Here is a 14,058-nt window from a genome sequence, read left to right as displayed (position 1 = left end):
CACCACAGCCTGGATCTGTTTCATCAGTGAAGCAAGTAAGCAGATTATTGCTGGGCTGATCAATGCTCTTTCCAATGGAGGAGCTTTTGTGATTTTAGAGCAAAGCACAAGAAAGCCAGAACCTGAAATAAGCGCCTCACAATGCTGTGCACAGACAGAAATCTGCCACTGTAGTCCAGAAAAAATGGTCCTGGACTGCTTTTTCTTTTAAGAAGCCTTTAAACTCTGGATTCCAACCCTCGGGAACTTGCAAGGGATAAATTATTCAAATGGAAAAGAAAAAGCAAAATACATTTGACAGAGCAAAGCATTGGCAAAGTAGGTCTGCATGGTGTAGGAAACCATTAGTGGTGGCAAAGTGCCTATAGATATGGCTCTTGGTTGGTCTGTGCCTGAGCTGTGGAGAGCCAGGGGAGGCAACTGCTTCTCAGAGATGTATTACAGAATTGGCTCCCATTCAGCAAAAGCAGTTAACATCTCGCTCCTCGAGCCCTTGGTAGCACTGGGAATCTTCTCTGTCTCTCCAGCCCTGGCCTGCTTGCTGTGTTTCAGCCCTCACTCCGGGAGAAGGAGAATGAGACAGTGAAAATTTGGGGTAACAACCAACTCGCCTCTGTTTCTGAACAGAGCTGAACCAACTCTGAGCTTGTATATATTTTTTCTCACAAACCTTTCTTCCCTTATCCTATAAAATACTAATGCTATCGTATTTATTTTTTCAAAAGGAAAATGGAGGACTGACTACAACTACCTTAGCTGAAAACACACAGGATGTTGCTCCTTATGACAAATGCAACCTGTTGGTCCGGTGCTTGTGGCTAGCCAGAGTCCCAGGCTTATGACTCCACCGAAAAATACTGGAACTCATGCAGGGAGAATAGTTTGATTCAGAGCAGAAACAGCTTGAAAAGTTAGATTTAGTTCCCATCCCTACACTGGAAAAAATAAAATGAACAAACAAAAAGCTCACAACCAACTTGTACAATAATTCCACTGTCTTAATGTACTTGCTTATATGGCCCACAGTAGTATGAATCAAGTGTATTCACTAGCCCCTCTGCAATATGTTAAAAAGTGAAGCAGTTCTCTACATGCAGACAATGCTCTCCAGAATCAGTGAAAATACATCTTCTGGCCTGTATTCTTTCAGTTTGTTTGCTGCTTGAGAGATTGTATGAAGGAAAAAGCATGGAAGAAAATGTGATTAAGGATTTGGAAATACCTACTTATGTTCAAAAACTCTCTGAATAGATCTCTGTATACTTTGGCTTCCTACTGGGCTGAAGATAAAATCAGAGACATGGCATTAATTACCTACTTTTGCAAACATGAATGTAAGCGTAACCCCTCCAATGAGAAATTCTAATAAAAGTGATAAGTGGATGGACTGCTTAGTCAGTAAAATTGCTTCCATAAATATTTGAAGAATTGGAGATTAAAAGTACAGCTGCTGCTGTGGCCATCCGAGCCAGGCAAATAATTCCCCCAAAATTTAAATTTTGTTTCTTTCTGCTTTGGGAATACTTATGAACTGTTCTAAAATTAGTATTTGTAAAATCCTATGCACAGAATCAGTAGAGAGAGGAAAAGAGTTTAAGATGGGTTCATGGACGTGAAGTTCACAGAAAAAAAGGCAACAGGTATGCACATCCTTAATATGCCAGTTCAGAATAGTGGAGAGGCTCAGTTTGTGTGCTTTCCATGAATAGTGTTTCTTAGGATCTCAGGGTTATTTGAGTTGGAAGAACCTCAGGAGATCTCTAGCACACAGTATCACAGCATGGCTGAGGCTGGCAGGGCCTTCTGGGTCCATCAGCTCCAACCAGCGCTCCAGCAGGAACACTCAGAGCAGGGTGCCCAGGCCCACATCTAGACGTTTTTGAAAAGCTCTAAGGAGGAGACTCCACAGCCGCTGGGCAGCCTATGCCAGTGCTCTATCACTAGCACAGCACAAAATTGCTTCCTGGTGTTCAGAGGGAACCTCTTGCCTTCCAGTTTGTGTCTGTTGCTGCTTGTCCTGGCAGTAGGCATCACTGAAAAAAGCCTGGCTCTATCTTCATTGCTTCCTCCTTTCATGCATTTGTACACTTTGATAAGTTTCTTCTCTACGCTAAAGAGTCTCAGCTCTCTAAGACTTTCCTTATAGGTTTAGTGGAATTCCAGGGTCACAGCCTGAACCAATGGGTGGGCTACGTGAGCGTGTGGGTGCCTGGAGCGGGGGGGGAGGTGGTCTGGAGCCACCCCTTCTGTCTCTGCAATACTTCCTGTGCAGTCTGAGTCTGCGCAGGTCTCCCTTTTTGCCCCTGCCCTTCTCTCCAGCGGCGCGACGGTACAAACGGGGTAGGGTCATATTCCTCAGCTCATCCCTCTTTCCACGCTGTTACCAGGAAGGGTGAGTCAATTCCTTTTTGATATCTTTTCCTCTAGTGCCTATTTCTCAAATAAAGGCTCTGTCATTGCCTTCACTTGTTCTACAATAGGACAGATTCTCTATTCCTTTAATCATCTTTGTGGTCATTTGCTGGACTCCCTCCAGTACCTCCATGTCTTTTTTTTACTGGACACAGTATTCCAAGTGTGAGTTCATCACCGGTACTGAGTACAGGGGAGAAGTTCAATCTCTTGCTCACCAGCAGAGTCAGCTCTAAGGTCAGATCAGGTTTCTCAGAGCTTTGTCCAATTGGGTCACAAAATCTTCTAAAGTTAGTGTAGCGGAAATGCTAAGTCATGACTTGAAACAGTGATTGAGCACCTAGTGGAAAGGCAGGAACAACTCAGGGGAGATTAGATGCATGTAATGCACCTAAGTGACTGGAAGGTGTGAAGCCATTATTCATCCCTTCCCAAACCTCATTTAGGGTTGGTGGTGGATGCAAGAGTATCTTGCTAGAGATCCCTGCATACCTGAGGTCTTCTAAAGGTAAGCAGCTTCTTTCTTTTATTTTTGTGCCTATAGTTGTTTTGTTTGAGCAGGTCCCCACTTGCTGCAGCCTAGGACCTTGCTGCTCTGCTTCCAGAGCATTGTTGTGTTTTCCATTGCCTTACAAATGGAAAATATCTCCTTATGTAGTCAGTGCCTCTACTGTTAGAACAAATGCCTTTTGCCTCTTGTACCTGATGTATGCCACTGAAGAACCTGGCTACTTCTTCTTGTCCTTCTTGTAGGTGCTGGATGATGCAGCCATATCTCCCTGAAGCCATTTCTTTCTCATACTAATCAAGCCTAACATCTTCAGCTTTTTCTTACTGTGCAAGTGCTCATGCTTCAGCTCCCACTGTTCAATTGGCCCCCACTGAACTTGACATATCTTATTAATAGTTTTCTTGTATCACAGGACTGAAAATTGGACATAATGCCTGGATGCAGTCTAGTAAGTGCCAAGTACAAGAGAATTGTTTTCTTCAAACTAGCAGCTGTTTTCTAGTTAATGCAGCCCTGGATGCTGTTTTCTGTCCATGCTGCTGGAGCACATTGCTGGTTAATGTTCAGCTTGCTATCCACCAGCACCCCTGAGGCCTTCTCAGCAGAGCTGCTTCTCAGTCAGTCTGTTTCCAGCCTGCGGTGTTTCAATGGGCTCTTGCTTCTTGGGGACAGGACTTTGCATTTGTCCTTACTGAATTTCACAAGGTTAGTATTGGCTCATTTTTCCAGCCTTGTCCTTACCAATAGTTTGGTAGGAGACAGAATGATGGATTAGCAACTTGTATGACATATAGGACATTCTTTATATTTTTATTTATTTGGGTTAATTTACTATGTTATTGTAATTTTGGCTTTGTTATTATTTCTTTTCCTCAATAGAATCATTACCAGTAAGTTTCCTTGGTAATATTTCCATTAGGACGCTCTCCTGTTCAGAAAAAAGAACACAGAGCTGCAATAAATATTTCTACTTAGACCTGTTGTGGCCTCTTGAGCTCCTCAAGCCTGCTATCTAGATTACTTTCTTCTCCCTGCTAGAGGGAATTATTTCAGAGAATAGAAAACTTCCAAAGAAAATCAGTTAATGTGCACCTTGGGCATCAAGGTACTGAATCAACACCTATCAGAAACAGCCTTATTTTGCACAGGAATTAATGTTCTCTTCATTCTACCTCTGTACGGCTAATATTAGTACAGCATGGAGCTCCTTTATGGGTCAGGACCTTTTGCTTGCCATTTCTTCTTCCCTCTTTTCATTCATCAGGAGTGTGCTGGCTGGAGGGGAAGGCTCTTCATGTTTTCCAGGAGTCATGTGGTTTAGGTACATGAACTGGGAGGCTATGGCAAATAAATGATGTTATTTATGTGCAATTTTTGAGGACCTGAGATCAGAAGGGAAGATAGGTAGTAGTCTCTTACTGAATAATCTCCTCATTACGAACAATCAGACTTTGGATATCTCTGCTTTTAGAAATCACAGATTGAATGATAAAATAGAGGGGGATGAGAGTAAACAATCCCATCTCCTCTTGTATATTTACAGTCAATGTCACATAGTGCCAGCACAGAATGACCTACAAGTAATGCAGATCACATCTTTTGGTGTTAGAGCTCATCTGCATCTATAAATGCTCATCTTGATGATTGGTCTCTGTCACATGTTTGATGGGGTTGGCAGTTTCCAGTCTGCAGAAGTCAGATTGTCTTGTTGATCTCCAGGCCTATCTCAAAGCAGACCATAGCACTTGCTCACCTCCAAATCAGATTTTGGGGATAGTGAAAGCTAGATGGTTTTGTTCTTTCTATTTTTTTTTATTTTTTCCTCACAAAACTGGGCTTCTTGCATGTTTTAATGCTCTCCCCATGGCATTTGGGGAGAGCATTAAAACTGAGTGACTTAATGGTGGCCTATATGCTTGCAAGAATCCGCCACAATATGGGAGAACAAAACTGAAGTTATAGGTAAAGAGAAAAAAACATCTGAAATACACTTTTAGAAAGCTAGAAACAGATGTGACTTTTCTAGTGCATTTGTAAGGAATTACATCAAACAAACGCTTTCAAGCAGACAACATAATGGCCTATTAGAGAAACACAATGTCACTTGTCGGTGGCTAGAAGTACAAAGTAGGAAGATGATAGTGTCACTAAATGTTTTTTTGTAAATTGCAAGGAGGGGAAATGTTTTCTGGCTGAGTAGAGATAGAAGTACAGATAGATGGAGGGAGGAGTATGTAAGAATGCTGTTTTCTCAGTAATCCCTTAATCTTTATTCTAACTTGGGCATCCAAAATTTGGGGGTTCATTACTGAGACTTTAACGTCATTTATCTGTGAATAGATAACAAGGAACATAGAGACCAGTGTCTGTGCCTCAATCTTTTTCTCCTAGAACAGTGTTCAGAATGCTATATTCTTGCTATCTTTCTGCAAGAGAAGAAAAACAATTTCTCTTCTGATGCACAGGGCAGAGTTTTTCAGTTGTCAAAAACCAAGAGTGTCTACAGGCTGTGCTGCAAAATATAGTGTAGCTTAGATATGTCTCTGCTAATTTTTAAGGACTCAGCTTGAACACTGGGAGTCATCTAGTTGTCACTGCACAGTGTTCTGCACCGGCTCATACTGATGTGTTACTTCAGCAAACTATTAGTCAAGAGTTAACTTGGTACGTGCATCACCATGGCAACCATTAACATACTATTCCAGGAAAGAACAGCCAGCTTATACTCTGATTTCTTGCACAGCAGTTTAAGGCAGTGATATATGTGCTGTGGTGCTGTGCAGGATTGGGATAAAAAGTAATGGCAAAGCTAAAAAAGATCCAAATGTAGTATTTATTGTGTATCTAATGCCTAGGCAATTGTGGAGAGTTGAGTGATTTCTAAGTGAAAAAATAAAAATGATACATGAGCCAAAATATACAGCCAGGTCACTTCACATTCTCTTTCCATTTCTTTGCCTAATTTTCTTTAATTTTACATTTTATTTCATCTTGAGCAAAGCCTATCATAAGCTTTTTAGTATCCCATATTTTTTTTCCTGTCATTCATGCATTTCATCTAATGTGCAAGATATATAAATGGAAAATATTTGTACAGCAGCAAATATATAGGAAGTGGCAGATACCTGGCAGAGCATAATCTAAGAATACGCAGAGCACTTTACCTAACTGGCAAACTCCAGTTTAGTGTTTAGGTGATGCAGTATTTCTCTATGCACAGATCCAAAGTAGTGTGAAAACCAACATCATATGCAAAGTTGCCAGTCAGGACAGCCTTCGTTCACCTTGTTTTGATGTCTGCTGCAGTGGTAGGTGGACTCTTCATTATTCCCTGAAATACATTTTGCCCCAAAATATTTTAAGTTAGACCCTCTCTCAATTTAAAATATACAAATCCATTCTAGTCTGGGCAGACTCTTATTTCCAATGCAGGTAAGCTGTAATTACAGTCTCCAGCTTTCACCCAGACACGTGAATGTGACTGACCTCCAGTTGTACAGCATGCAGAAAGCTATTTTTAAGTCAAACTTCTATCTCTAAGTTTGTACTTGATTGTAAATGAAAATGAGTGTGAACTAACTCTAGATTGCCCAAGTGGTCACTCCAAAGCTATATGAAGTAGTTTCTCAGGGTGCCTTTGCTGGTTTGCCCAGATCCTTATGGCTGTGCTATAGAGAACTCCCTCTGGCATTATACCATCACCAAAAAAGTCATCTTTGGCCTCTTACTGAACAGCTTGTTGTTATACAGAGGTTATACTTTGGGAGTGTGGTATCATGTCTGTAATTGCATCTGAAGAAAAAGCAAAATATATTTTTGCTTTTGACATTTCCTGTTCACTCTCATTTTAAATGCATATCTTGAATACTATTTTTGAAGATTGTCTTGGTGCACCAAGTAAGCACATAAACAAAACAAAGAAAAAAGCTACACCAAAAAACAACCATGCTAAAATATATTGGACGTGATGCTTATGACAATATACTTAATGCTCTTTTTGACAGCCTCTTTAATATTCTGATCTGGTGATACACAGAACTCCAGGCAGTTTGACAAACCTGTGTAAGATTATCAATGAAGTGCAGATTTTCACACACACAAGCAGATGGCAAAACAACGAGCATTTCAAGAGAGACAGGCATTGGGAAATTACAGCACCCACAGAAATTAAACAGCTACTGCCAGTGCCCTAGTTTCTTTAATGATGCAAAGTTTTGTACATGGTAGCTGCTTTATTAGGAAGAAAGGAGAAAAAAGGAACAGAGCACTGCGTTGCTGTTGTGCTACTTTAATAACCTAATATGTATGAGGTGTTCTACAAAAAGGACTCTGTTAAAATGCAAGAATTAAAAACAAACAAAAAACAAAAAACAAACAAACAAACAAAAACAACCAAATCTAGATTGTGGGATATTTTTACTTTGAAATGTGCTATGCCCTGCAGTTTATTTGAACTTTATCACAAATACAACCTTGACAAGAAAGGATTGACTTACCAGTTTGCTGCTGTGGAAAGCAAATGTGAGACCCAGAGGGGCTGTCTTCAAGGCAGGAGTTATAATGAAGAAGTCCTCGTGGTGTGTTAGCAAAGCAGTTTAAGGAGAAATTACTGCCCCTAACTGCATAAAATGTCTGGTGGTGAATGTAGCTGGCTGATAAGCTAAGAGTAAAGAAATGTTTCACATGGGTTTTCCAGCTCACCTGGTGGTATGTCTTAAATAAGACTTTTGTTACAACAGATGTTTAATTCTGAATGTGAAGTAGAGAAATCCTATAGGAAGACATTGATGTAATTATTTCACTTTTTGTGGAACTCTCTTCAGGAAAAGCAGGAGAGAAAACCGAAGGTACAGAAATTCCTCTCGTGTCCATACTTTTACCAGCCAGACCCCCAGCAGTAGCATTCTTTTATTATTTTCTCTTAAAACATTTTTTCTTTACCTCATTACTGCATCCTCAGCAAGAAGATCCCAGAACATTTCAGTTCCTGCAGGCACATGTGGTTCATGTGTACTTTTTCTGTTCGGCACCAGCTGTACAGGTGTGCAGCATTTGTGTGTTTGTGAAAGTGTCTCTGCCGACTTGTACGATTCCTTGCCAGCATGGCTAATGTCAGGTATACTCTGGTGGCAGTTTTCCTGGCAGAAAACCCTCTGGTTTTTATTCAAGTGAAAATAAAAGCTAGGGAGAAAAGATCACAGGGAAGAGAGAAAATGAGGAGAAAGGAGCAGAAACATGAAGAATTGGTGCTTCGGATTTGTACCTTATGACTTTTTAAATTCTGGGACCAGTAGCATGTTCAGCTAGTTCGGATGCTTTTTCTAATGACGGCCAGACTATTAATCTAATGGAAATTCTCTGCATTACACTACTCTTGTAAAAGTCTGGCTGAAACTAAATTGAACACTTAATTTTGGGTTCAGCTGAAGGCAAATTCCTGAGTATCCTGCACCTTGCAGGAAGCTGAACACTGCATTGCTGCCTGCAAAGGGTATTTCCTTCAAGCAGAACAGTATTTTTCTTCTTTTTAGAGTTTAATTGCATAAACGTGAACAACTCATATTTTCTTATCCAGTGTTCACTCCATAGCAGAAGTCCACCATAAAAAAAAAAAACAAAACTTTCCAGTATTTTTGGAACATACAGGCACCTTACTTCAGAGGTTCTAAATAGCTGTTCTACATACAGCCTGAAAATGGTGATCCTAGTACAGAACAGCAGAGCTATAGTTTTATTTAGAGTTTCATATTTTATCAGTTTTACCATTAAAACTGAATACTTTGTCATGGGTCCTTAGACCATGTACTTAACAAAAGTAATAGATTCTCTGAAATTACTGCAGGTTTCTTTTCCACTTAATGAGTTCCTTATCCTGATATATGATCTCCCTATGACACCTCTTCCACATATGAATGTCTTGCTTGCAATGAATCCTGAAGATTTGAGTTCTGTGTATTAGGCTACATTCTAAAAATATAGCTCTTGCTGGAATATCTCACAAGCCAAGGTCATAGCTAATTGGTGATAAAAAACTACTTATATTCCTGTGAGTTTCACTGGGAAGTAGGTGCTTTGGACACTTAGGCCCTGTGGCAAAGACATATGATAGCTGTCAAAAGCTGTTAAGGAGAGGAGAATAAGTTTCAAAAACAATGCTGCTGGTTATTTGAAACAGTTTCATTATAAGGAAGTCTGAATGTTACCCTCTCACCTCCATACCTATCTTTGCTTTTCTGTGTGATTAGTTTGCTTTGCAAATAAATTGGATGAAATTAAAGATCAAGTATGCTTCAAATTAGCAGATTCTATTTAAACTAGCACCTCTAGCGTCTAGAAATAAAATAAATGATGGATCTGTATCAAATTAACTCTGTCAATAAAAACCATCTATAAATACTGAAAGATTCTCAGGGAAAAGTGAGATGGAAAGATGCAGGGGAAAATAAAATCATTTTGAGGATGACCTCAATGTTTCCTTTCCCAGGCGAGAAGTATGGAAAACAGCCTCTGCAGAACTAGGTGCTTATGAATCAGTCAAAATCTAGGAAGATTCTACAGATGAATAAAAACAGTAGGCTAGGTAAGTTATGTGGAAAATCAATTATAAGTTTATTAGAATTAACACGACATGTAGACTGCATCCTTGTGTTTGGTCAGGAATAGGCTCACACTATAAATGAGGCATATAGTAAAACTGAAGAACTATCCACTAAGATTCATAACTTTGAGCAGAATCATTCAGAATTATTATTGGCACAGATTTGCAAATAAACATCGGGACCTGCACAGGCTGGAGAACTGGGTGGGGAGGTATCTTAGGAGGTTCAACAAGTGCAAGTACAGAGTTCTGCACCTGGGGAGGAATAACTGAATGCCTCAGTATAGGTGAGGGGCTGACCTGCTAGAGAGGAGCTCTGCAGAGAAGGACCTTGGTATCCTGGTGGGCAACAGGTTGGCTGTGAGCCAGCAGTATGCCCTTGTGGCCAAGAAGGACAGTGGTATCCTGGGGTGCATTAAAAAGAGTGTGCTCAGCAGGTTGAGGGAGGTGATCCTCCCTGTTTACTTTACCCTAATGAGTCAGCATCTGGAGTATTGTGCTGAGTTCTGGGCTCCTCAGTTCAAGGAAAATTGGAATCTTCTCGAGAGAGTCTAGCAGAGGACCATAAAGATGATAAAGGGCCTGGAGCATCTCCTGTATGAGTGAAGTCAGAAATTTGAGACTGTTCAGCCTGGAGAAAGCTTAGAGGGGATCTTATCAGTGCCTATAAATATCTAATGGATGGGTGTCAAGTGGATGGGGCCAAGCTCTTTTCAACAGTTCCTGGCAGCAGAACAAGGGGCAATGCGCACAAACTGGAGCACAATATGTTCCTTACAAACATGAGAAAAAACTTTGTTACTTTGAGGGTGACAGAGCACTGGAACAGGCTGCCCAGAGAGGTTGTGGGATCTCTGTCTGGTGATATTCAAAACCTGCCTGGATGTGTTCCTGTTCTGGGGAACCTCCATTAGCAGGAGGCTTGGACTAGGTTATCTCCAGAAGAACCTTCCAGCATCTATGATTCTGTGATAAATGAAGAAACTTTGATCTGTGTGATTCACAGCTTCAACTTTTCATCATAAATGAAGATTGATAGCAAGGGTGCAAAGCTAAAATTTTTGAAATAATCTGTTGAGCTTTTTGCCAATGACAGCAGTTTCCACTCATATTATCAGCTTTGCCAAATTTGCTAGAGTGTTAGGTTATCGTTTAGTAGAAGGAGAATGCTTCTTTGTCTTATTTTATTATTGTTTTGAAACATGATTTTGGTCTATACTTGTTCATTTTGCAGTGTTTTTCTTAGATCTTTAATTTTCTTAATAAAACTATGTAATAATACTTTTGGAAATAGTTCTTTGTTCATATATTTATTTATTTTTATTGCTGAATACAGTTGCTATCTAAAGTTCTCACGCATTCTACATGGAAGGTTTGTGTTTTTGTTATAATATACAAGTTTGTATCTACAAGATAGATCTGAGTCCAAGTAGGATAAATATGAGGCCTATTAAACTTCAGAATGTCCCTGGCAAAATTAGACAGTTTTTATATATTTGCTCTATTTTTTCTCTTTCTTTTCCTCTCAATAGCATAAAGGAAATCTCTGTGGTTCATCACTGAATGAAAGAATAAAGGTACTTAATCTTTTGTACTGTTCCACTGTGATGACAGTATATTTTTGTCTAAGGTATGGATCTCTGCAGAAAACAACAGAGAACCAAACCAAGCTGGACCAAAGATCTGTTTGATCCAGTGTCTTCACTGAAAGCACTGAAATGTTAGAGAACAAGAACAGAACAAACTCATATGTATTCTCAACCTTCAAACACTCTATTTTAGCTTAGGTGTTCTATGCATATATAATGTCTCAATGGATTTATGCATGAATATATCCAGTGTTTTTGTTTTTGTTTTTTACATTTGGGATAAAATTTTAACACTTGTCACATATTGTGGTAAACTTTATAGCTTAACTACAGGCTATGTAATGAATCAGGCCCTGCATTTATTTAGAACTAGGCAGCCAGGCCGTTATTGGTGAACTGAAGTCCTTGCATTGGAAGACACAGTGGACAATTAATTCCTACATATCTCCCTATTACTATACACAGATTTTACAGACCTCCAACATGTCCTTACCCAGTTTTCTCTTCTCCAAATTGAAAAGACCTCATCTGCTCTGTTTCTCTTTCAGAAGCCATTGCATTTTTAACTCCTTTTGTTGTTATTTTGCAAACTCTCTCTGGAGGGAATGGGAAGACCAGTTCATATATATGGTGTTCAGCTATGATTGTACGCATATCAAGAATGAGGGTATACACTTTGCTATTTAATTTTTTCCTAACAGTACCTCACATTCAATATGTTTTTCTGACCACTACAGAGTACTGAGTTAATAGCAAACCCAAGAGCATATTCTATTGGCTGGAAATCCATTGTCTTATATATGAACATAAGGTTGTTTCCTCCATGTTCCATTATCTGTAATAAAGCTATTTTATTTCTCAACAACATGAGAGAGCTCATACATGCTTGCTTTTTTTTCAAGGACTGAAAGTCAGCTGTAGGAGAAAATCAGAGACAAATCCTTAAGGGCACAAGAACTGACTTTAAGCTGTTTTTATATTCTGTAATGTCCAAGGGATGTCACATTAAAAAGTCTGTTTTTTCTTTTTTCTTCTTCCCCCATCCCCTCAATACTCTGAACATCCAGGACTCTATATAGTGCCCATAGGCAGCTGTCAATCTTTTGTTGTGTGTCCACGCATTAAATTTTATGTATTGCTAGAGATCAAATTGCATTATTCAGAGTAGGCAGTCTTCGGTGTATCAGATACACAACACTGAAAAACAAGGAATGAAAATGAATTTTTGAAAAAAGATACTGCATTTGGGCTATGTTAGCAAAACCTCAGCCAAGCATTTGACCTTGCCCACTTCTACTTCTGTTCTTTTATAACAGTTAGATTTTCAGCAGTAAACTCAATTTTGTGTTGAGCCTTGTTTTGTAGTACAGCCTTTGTGTAAATGGCAGATGTTGTCTGTAATGTTTGCAAATCAGGAAAAGAAGCTATCATTTTGAGGAAGATAGACACATTAAGTTGCCATGTGGGCTACTGGGACTATTCCTACACATTTGAAAATTGGTCTTATTTATTGAAACCCAATTACTGGTGTGTACTTTTCAGTGTGTGGGGAAAGAATAGAAAAAGGTAAGAAGAGACAAAATGGCTTACTGGCTTCTGGAAGCAGACAGATTTTAATAAAATCTCATAAATAGCTCTGTTTCCAGAGAATGGACTTGCAGAAATACTTTTTTTTTTTTCTATTCCTGTTTACGGACATCTGTTCACATTTCCTGCTGGGAATTCTGGGATTAAAACAGCCATCTGCTTTGTACTCTAGCAGCTCAACAATAAAGAGAATTTTCTCAACTAACAAATAAGAATCTTTGACTAATAAGAAGGTATTGTTAGCAACATATGCTACTTTATCCTTTTAACCTTAGTCAATATATTTTGAGTCCATTTAGATTATACTGATTTATCAAAATAAACTGATTAAGAGGTAAGATTTTCAGTACCTCATGCAGGGAGTGAAAATTTAAACTAAAGAAAGCTTCAGGTATGTTGCCATTGGGTGCTTCTGTGTGAACTTTTTGCTGAATTCTCCCATATAGAAAAGATCAAGAAATTCAAGGTGTTTGTACTACAAACTTATTTTTTCCAACCAGTCAAGGGAAGAAGCACATGCTTATTACTGTACAAAGTGACTGAAGACTGTCCTGTCTATGATGAGGAAGGCATTTGGCATCTAGAAGCTTTAAAGCTGTCTATGTGAACCATTCCACTTAAACCTAACAGATCTGCATGGAGTATGAGGTAACAGAGCTAGACAGCTTCTGACGTGAGCTTGTCTCTGCAATGATAGTGAGGACATCTTTTAGGATGGTGCATTGTACTGTGTATCAATTTCCTATTGATAACAACTGGCAGGTACTAAATTTAATGTGAAAAAGGCCATCTCCCCTCCTTCCCTCCTGCTCCCCCGAGAGCATCATAAGCACTCCTGATAGTGCTTTGTATTATACAAATAATCATATTCTACTTCCAAGATATAATGTTTCCCTGAGCTCTAAAGAAGATCTTCAAGGATTAATTCTGGGACTGATCTTCATTTCAAGTATGTAGCATATGCATTATATGTATATTTAATGGACAGAAATCAAATTAGAAGTTACTCTCAATAGAGGAGCTTAATACAGAGAACAGCTAAGATGACCTAGAAGAACTTAAAATGATAAAAAGGAGATGTAATACAAGGTCACGAACAAAAATTTCTGCCACAGTAGGGTTTTATTAAATAGAAGCTATACAGAAGTAGAAAGGCTTGAGTATACTCATTAGATATGATTCTGGCTCCTGAATGCAATTTTAAGTTGCACCTGAAAATATATTTCCACTTATCACACACAACATCAATGACCCTTATAATACAGTACACATTAGCTTTATTTCCTGCACTCAGGCAATGCTTATTGTGAACAAGTTACCACAACACTAAAGAAAAGATAGGCCAGTCAGAAGAATGGACT

General features: G+C 39.1%; 1 long non-coding RNA gene across 1 annotated transcript in view; it reads left to right on the top strand.

The window, feature by feature from the left end:
• Positions 1-3,532: 3,532 nt before the first annotated feature.
• LOC112531816 overlaps positions 3,533-14,058 on the top strand; it is a 47,761-nt gene continuing 37,235 nt past the window's right edge. The window contains exon 1 of the long non-coding RNA XR_006937172.1: positions 3,533-3,628. This is a non-coding gene — a long non-coding RNA (uncharacterized LOC112531816). The remainder of the gene's footprint in view (positions 3,629-14,058) is intronic.

Source organism: Gallus gallus, chromosome 2, assembly GCF_016699485.2.
Source record: "Gallus gallus isolate bGalGal1 chromosome 2, bGalGal1.mat.broiler.GRCg7b, whole genome shotgun sequence".
Taxonomy (NCBI): Eukaryota; Metazoa; Chordata; class Aves; order Galliformes; family Phasianidae; genus Gallus; species Gallus gallus.
The sequence above is the reverse complement of the archived record's forward strand: the minus strand, read 5'-3'. Positions and strand labels throughout refer to the sequence as shown.